Genomic DNA, 8,735 nt, shown 5'->3' on the forward strand with positions numbered 1-8,735 from the left:
AGGTACTGTACTTCCCACCTCCAGGACTGTAACATCACCACCCATCCTTCAGAGTACAGGTACTGTACTTCCCACCTCCAGGACTGTAACATCACCACCCATCCTTCAGAGTACAGGTACTGTACTTCCCACCTCCAGGACTGTAACATCACCACCCATCCTTCAGAGTGCAGGTACTGTACTTCCCACCTCCAGGACTGTAACATCACCACCCATCCTTCAGAGTGTAGGTACTGTACTTCCCACCTCCAGGACTGTAACATCACCACCCATCCTTCAGAGTGCAGGTACTGTACTTCCCACCTCCAGGACTGTAACATCACCACCCATCCTTCAGAGTGCAGGTACTGTACTTCCCACCTCCAGGACTGTAACATCACCACCCATCCTTCAGAGTGTAGGTACTGTACTTCCCACCTCCATGACTGTAACATCACCACCCATCCTTCAGAGTGCAGGTACTGTACTTCCCACCTCCAGGACTGTAACATCACCACCCATCCTTCAGAGTGCATGTACTGTACTTCCCACCTCCAGGACTGTAACATCACCACCCATCCTTCAGAGTGCAGGTACTGTACTTCCCACCTCCAGGACTGTAACATCACCACCCATCCTTCAGAGTGTAGGTACTGTACTTCCCACCTCCAGGACTGTAACATCACCACCCATCCTTCAGAGTGCAGGTACTGTACTTCCCACCTCCAGGACTGTAACATCACCACCCATCCTTCAGAGTGCATGTACTGTACTTCCCACCTCCAGGACTGTAACATCACCACCCATCCTTCAGAGTGCAGGTACTGTACTTCCCACCTCCAGGATTGTAACATCACCACCCATCCTTCAGAGTGCAGGTACTGTACTTCCCACCTCCAGGATTGTAACATCACCACCCATCCTTCAGAGTGCAGGTACTGTACTTCCCACCTCCAGGACTGTAACATCACCACCCATCCTTCAGAGTGCAGGTACTGTACTTCCCACCTCCAGGATTGTAACATCACCACCCATCCTTCAGAGTGCAGGCACTATACTTCCCACCTCCAGGACTAACATCCTCACCTATCCTTCAGAGTGCATAATACACTCCCATTACACACAACAGGTGTAAAACTGGACTATTCCTCTTGTCCATGCAAGAATCGAGCCTGGGTCTCTTGGGTTGTGAAGTATTGTACCAGTGAGCGGTAGTAAGTTTATGGAGGTAATTCAGAATTTTCCAGTGCTTGCGTATGGCGTGTGTTGCTGTTCCAGGAAGCCTGAAGCCAGGCTCTTGTTCCAGGAGAAGTCTTCTGACAAACTTAAGAGGCTTAGATAAGAGAGAGAGAGAGAGAGAGAGAGAAAGAGATAAAGAGACAGAGAGAGACAGAGGCAGAATATGTGTGTACTCATCTATTTGTGGTTCCAGGGGTCGATTCACAGCTCCTGGATCCTCCTCTTCGCTGGTCGCTAAAAGGTCCACTCTCCCTGCTCCAAGAGCTTTGTCATACCTCTTCTTAAAGTTATGTATGGATCCTGCCTCTACTACATCACTCTCCAGATTGATCCACTTCCTGACAACTCTATGACTAAAGAAATAATTCCTAACATCCTTATGACTCATGTGAGACATCAACTTTAAGTTGTGTTCCCTCGTTGCTGTGTCCCATCTCTGAAATATTCTGTCCCTATCCACCTTGTCAATTCTTTTGAGTGTTTTATATGTTATTACGTAATCCCTATCCCTCCTGTCCTCCAGTGTGTCACCTTCATTTCCCTTAACCTCTCCTCGTAGGACATACCTCTTAGCTCTGGGACTAGTCTTGTTGCAAACCTTTGCACTTTCTCTAGTTTCCTTACGTGCTTGGCTAGGTGTGGGTTCCAAACTGGTGCTGCATACTCCAGTAAGGGACTGACGTACACGGTGCACAGAGTCCTGAACGATTCCTTATTAAGATGTAGGAACGATACTATCAGGGTTGCCAGGCGCCCATATACTGCAGCAGTTACCTGGTTGATGTGCGCCTCAGGAGATGTGCTCGGTGTGTGTGTATAGGTACTCATGGGTAGTATGTTTCTATGTGTGTGTGTATTCATGAGTTGTTGTGAATTCATGGTTTGTATGTGGGTATTTGTGCGTCATTGTATGTACACAGAGGTGTGTATCTCTCAGTGTATACACATTTCTCCATCTATCCACCCCTACGACCCCACCATCCATCTCCAGAGACCATCTATCCACCTGTCTGCCACACAGGTGGAGACGTCTAGCCACGTATTGACACAGACCAGAATTTATTTTATATTCACAACTAGTTTCAACTTTTTCCCACTTGCCAGTTTATTTTTACCTTTCCATCTTCCAACCGTTCAATTACATATATACATACATACATACATATATATATATATATATATATATATATATATATAAATATATATATATATATATATATATATATATATATATATATATATATATATATAATTGCAAACAGGAAATCATAACATTGTAGAACAAGCCACATGGTTATTGAAATTTTTATTTCAGGATCTCTCGCACTCCCGTATGTCGTCAGGAGCTATGCAATGCTGCAAACAAGTGCGTGCGCCTGTCTCGCACTCGGAAGACGGAGGATCAAGCCTCCACCACGTCTGGAGTTGAATGGCCCACACGGGTTTAGCTCTTAACAGGAATTATTATTTTCCGCAACAGATAGGTAGAAATTCTCGGAAACGCCATGCTACTCCAGGGCCACCTGCTGCTCACCCACACTTCACGTCCCCTCAACCTCAACCTGAGGGGTGATGGTACAGATGGTACCTCAGAGGTTTACCGAAAGCAAGTTACAGAAGAATATGGGAAAGTGATTGTCAGTCCAATACTAAATCTAGTCAGCTAATCTACTGTCGTATGGAATCATATTAGCTAAGGTGTTAGTACACACACACACACACACACACACACACACACACACACATGTCGCTTTCTTATCTGAAGTTGTATCCTGGGTTCCATATTTCGTTGTGAAAGTGATCCTTAGTGTGGGTCTCTGTGAAAGCCGCTAATATTGCATTTGACTCAGTGTGGAGTCCACCGATGAAAGGTATTTTGTTGCTTATTGATGGCTTTAAACCTATATATTTCAAAATACAAATGTTGTCGTAATGATTGTATGTAAGGGAGCTTGATTGTGTGAGACAGTTGCATCGTTTCTTATCACATGGACCCCAGATGCGACAAGTCTCACTCCCTTTTTTCTTTACGTTATCCTAGGAAACTCTACAAATATGCTATGTTGCATCTAAGCAAATGTTTCTTATGTTGCAATCACCTAAACCCGTGCAACAGTACTCGTATGCAGAGCCTGAGACATTGCCTATTACGAGAGTGCGAAACATCTGGAGGTAAAGATTTTTATCCCCATGTGACCTGTGTAGGAATTATATTTTCTACCTCCAGGACTCAAGTCTGGCTAACTGGTTTCCCCTGGAACATGAACATTACTTTGTTCAGACTACAACAACACGCTCATTAAAACCCACTTGTCTTCATTTATTCCTAACATACTTACATAAGCCTGCTGGATGTCCAAGCCTCAAAAACTCAAAGCCTCTTTGACCACTTCCCTCCAACTATTCCTGGCGCTTTTTCTTTCCCCTTCCACCCCAGAATCATACATTCTTTTCAACTTCTTTCCATCCTTTCTACAAGCCCAAACCATCTCAACCACCCTTCCACATCTCGCTAAATTATACCATTACTCACACTACATAGCCTTTTAGTTTCTACAATCCCAATTCTCTACATAATATTCACACCAAACATTACTCTCAAATACGACATCTCCACTACCTTCAGCCTCCTCCTCTCTACAATGTTAAAAACCCATGTTTCACACGCATACAGCAGTGTTGGTGTCACTATCTTACATTCCCTTTTCTACCTATGATAAACTCTTTCGACAGATGCTTTTCTCCCTCATCAATCCCACGGTTCACCTCGCCTCTCAGTGACCCATCTACTGACAATCCACTCAAAAAATTATCATCCTCCATATTCACTGTATCATGGTCTAAGAGTTCTTGTTACAATCATTAACTTGTTCTTTCCAATGTTTATCTACCTATAGACACCATTTTCGTCATTCAGCTTCACCGTGGTCGAAACTATGGAGCTGGAAAGTTCTACAAGGCTGAGGGACTGACCACCTCAAAACAACTGTTACAAGGCTGAGGGACTGATCGCCTCTTCTGTTCCTCTCCACTGTCTGTATTCTACTATACGGGTGAAAACGTTTCATAAATAAAGACACTCAAGTGTTGTACGTGTATGAGAGAGAGAGAGAGAGAGAGAGAGAGAGAGAGAGAGAGAGAGAGAGAGAGAGAGAGACAGACAGACAGACAGACAGACAGACAAATGTCATCACGAATATCATCCTGCTGTTTACCACCTCTGGCGTCTCTCTCAAAGAAATATCTTCTTCGTTTTATGAGAATTAAATAAAACCTTTGGAACTGACAATTGTGCCATATTACAGCCCAGTCAGGTGTGCCAATACCTGCTGAAAGCACAGGTACGATAGATGCAGATACGATAGACGGAGGCACGATAGACAGAGAGAAATGAGTTAGGCTTCAGAGGCCAAAAATCGATGAAGCTGGTTCACAAGAGTTAAAAGACGGGGGCCAGGAGCTGTGAACCAGCCCACCCGGTGCCTAGTTTCAAGCACACGGTGCCTAGTTTCAGGCACCCGGTGCCTAGTTTCAGGCATCCGGTGCTTAGTTTCAGGCACCCGGTGCCTAGTTTCAGGCACCCGGTGCCTAGTTTCAAGCACCCGGTGCCTAGTTTGAAGCACACGGTGCCTAGTTTCAAGCACACGGTGCCAAGTTTCAAGCACCCGGTGCCTAGTTTCAGGCACCCAGTGCCTAGTTTCAGGCACCCAGTGCCTAGTTTCAGGCACCCAGTGCCTAGTTTCAAGCACCCGGTGCCTAGTTTCAGGCACCCAGTGCCTAGTTTCAAGCACCCGGTGTCTAGTTTCAGGCACCCGGTGCCTAGTTTCAGGCACCCGGTGCCTAGTTTCAGGCACCCGGTGCCTAGTTTCAGGCACCCAGTGCCTAGTTTCAAGCACCCGGTGCCTAGTTTCAAGAACCCGGTGCCTAGTTTCAAGCACCCGGTGCCTAGTTTCAGGCACCCGGTGCCTAGTTTCAAGCACCCGGTGCCTAGTTTCAGGCACCCAGTGCCTAGTTTCAAGCACCCGGTGTCTAGTTTCAAGCACCCGGTGCCTAGTTTCAAGCACCCGGTGCCTAGTTTCAAGCACCCGGTGCCTAGTTTCAGGCACCCGGTGTCTAGTTTCAAGCACCCGGTGCCTAGTTTCAAGCACCCGGTGCCTAGTTTCAAGCACCCGGTGCCTAGTTTCAGGCACCCAGTGCCTAGTTTCAAGCACCCGGTGCCTAGTTTCAAGCACCCGGTGCCTAGTTTCAAGCACCCGGTGGCTAGTTTCAAGCACCCAGTGCCTAGTTTCAAGCACCCAGTGCCTAGTTTCAAGCACCCGGTGCCTAGTTTCAAGCACCCGGTGTCTAGTTTCAAGCACCCAGTGCCTAGTTTCAAGCACCCGGTGCCTAGTTTCAAGCACCCGGTGCCTAGTTTCAAGCACCCGGTGCCTAGTTTCAAGCACCCAGTGCCTAGTTTCAAGCACCCAGTGCCTAGTTTCAAGCACCCGGTGCCTAGTTTCAGGCACCCAGTGCCTAGTTTCAAGCACCCGGTGCCTAGTTTCAGGCACCCGGTGCCTAGTTTCAGGCACCCAGTGCCTAGTTTCAAGCACCCGGTGCCTAGTTTCAGGCACCCAGTGCCTAGTTTCAAGCACCCGGTGTCTAGTTTCAAGCACCCGGTGCCTAGTTTCAGGCACCCAGTGCCTAGTTTCAAGCACCCGGTGTCTAGTTTCAAGCACCCGGTGCCTAGTTTCAGGCACCCGGTGCTGCTACGGGTTCCTCATAATCACAATAACAAGAGGATAAGCTGTGACCTCAAAACAGAGAGACAAGTGACAATATCCTGATAATGATCTTCAAGCAGCAACAAGTTAGCTTAATGAGCGAACAGCAAGATAAAAGATACTGTGAACAGCAAGATCAAAGATACTGTGAACAGCAAGGTAAAAGATACAGCCAGGAGGAAAAGAACAGTCATGGACCAGGTAATTAGGTTGAGGAAGGAAGCAAGGGAGCTCACAGGAAGCGACCAGGAAGTATGTGAGAAGGTCAGCTCAAGATTTAGAGAAGTATTCACAGTGGAGATAGAGGCGCTTCCAGCAAACCAAGGTGGTAAGGTGCACCAGCAATTGCTGGACACACTGCACACAACCGAGAAGGTGAAGAAACTGCTAGATGAATTAGATACCTCGAAGGCGGCGGGACCAGATAATATCTTTCTGTGGATCCTGAGAGAGGGAACAGATGCACTGTATTTCACTAGCAACACTTCAACAAGTCTTTCGAAAAAAAGGCAACTACCTGAGGTATGGAAGACAGCAAATGTAGTCCCCCCCCCAAAAAAAAAAAAAAAGACACGCAGCATAAACTACAGACAAGTGTTATTGACATGACCAAACCATACCCCCGGCCGGGATTGAACCCGCGGTCATAGAGTCTCAAAACTCCAGACCGTCGCGTTAGCCACTAGACCAGCTAGACCGCGGGTTCAATCCCGGCCGGGGGTATGGTTTGTTTGCAATCGTGTCATTACGATTTCTTGAGTCTTACTGACATGTACAGTATGCAAAATCATGGAGATTATCAAAAGATTGGTGGAGCACCTAGAATAGGTGACATAGACAGCACGGTTTCAGGGACGGGAAATCCTGTATCACAAACCTACTAGAGCTCTATGACAGAATACAGAAGAGAGAGAGGGTTGGGTAAACTGCATTTTCTTGGACTATAAGAATGCTTCGACACAGTACCGCAAAAGAGAACGATTCAAAAATTATAGGAGCAGGCTGGAATAACAGGGAAAGCACTGCAATGGATCAGAGAATACCTGACAGGAAGTAAATAACGAGTCGTGGTACGTGACGAGGTGTCAGAGTGGGAGCCTGTGACGAGTGGGGTTCCACAAGGATCAGTCCTAGGTCCTAAAGAGAAGGTGTTCGCGGAGGGGGTCAACGCCCCCGCGGCTCGGTCTTTCACCAGGCCTCGAGGTGGATCAGGGCCTAATCAACCAATCTATTACTGCTGGCCGAACGTAGTCCAACGTATGAACCACAGCCCGGCTGATCGGGTACTGGTCAGATGGCGTTTTTTGTACAAGTGAATGACATGCCAGAAGGGCAAGAATCAAACGTGTCCCTGTTCGCAGACGATGTGAAATTAATGAGGATACAAGCGGAGGAGCACCAGGTAAGACTACAAGGGGATCTGGACAAGCTGCAAGCCTGGTCCAACTACTGGCTCTTAAGAGTTTAACCCCACACAATGCAAAGTTGTGAAGATTGAAAAAGGACAAAGAAAACCGTACATGGAGTACAGGCTAGGAGGACAAAGACATCAAACCTCACTAAAGCTAAAGGATCTTGGGGTGAGCATCATACCGAGCACATCTCCTGAGGCGCACATCAAGCAAATAACTGCTGCAGCACATGGTCGCCTAGCCCATGACTAAGAAGTCATTAACGACACTGTACACCATGTAAGTCAGGCCCATACTGGAGTATGCAGCACCATTGTGAAACCAACACCTGGTCAAGCACATCAAGAAATTAGAGAAAGTACAAAGGTTTGCAACAAGACTAGTCCCGGCGCTACGGGGCATCGACCTAACGATACTGGAGGACAGGAGGGACATGATAACGACATATAAAATACTGAGAGGAATTGAAAAGGTGGATAGAGACAGGATGTTCCAGAGATGGGACACAGCAACAAGGGGTCACAATTGGAAGCTGAAGACTGAGATGAATCACAGGGATGTTAGGAAGTATTTCTTCAGTTATAGAGTTGTGAGGAAGTGGAACAGTCCGGAAAGTGATGTAGTGGAGGCAGGATCCATACATAGCTTTAAGAAGAGGTATGATAAAGCTCATGGAGCAGGGAGAGTGTGACCTAGTAGCGACCAGTGAAGAGGCGGGGCCAGGAGCTATGACTCGACCCTTGCAACCACAATTAGGTGAGCACCCCCCCCCCACACAAGTATCTATTAACAACTGCCTTTAACACACGATAACTAACACTACATTAAAAATTCAAAATCATATCACTTACAAAAATCTGCGAAAAATATTAAATAATCAACATTTTTGCTGGAGTCACCTGACTTAATCAGTCACCTTCACCTTCAATTAATCAATTAAGGTGACAGGTGATACCTCCCATCGATCCTTGATCACCTCTCAATACCCTGACTGGTTTTTTCCTTAGATTTAAATGACTGTATTCCCAGCATATTACTGAGTTTATTCCATTCATTCCTGATCATTCCTCCCTGCTGATAATTCAGCGATTTTTTTTTGACTTGTCTAAGCACAGCAGCAGGCCTACTGGCCCGTGGTGGTGGTGGTGGTGGTGGTGGTGGGGGGGGGATTTGGCGGCGGCGGCGGCGGCGACTCTCCACACCATGTACTTCTCCACCTGACTCTCCACACCATGTACTTCTCCACCTGACTCTCCACACTATGTACTTCTCCACCTGACTCTCCACACCATGTACTTGATAGAGCCCACTGTGTGGGCGAAACGTTGTGTTTATTTTGTTCCAT

The sequence above is a fragment of the Cherax quadricarinatus genome, chromosome 11 (genome assembly GCF_038502225.1).
Source record: "Cherax quadricarinatus isolate ZL_2023a chromosome 11, ASM3850222v1, whole genome shotgun sequence".
Taxonomy (NCBI): domain Eukaryota; kingdom Metazoa; phylum Arthropoda; class Malacostraca; order Decapoda; family Parastacidae; genus Cherax; species Cherax quadricarinatus.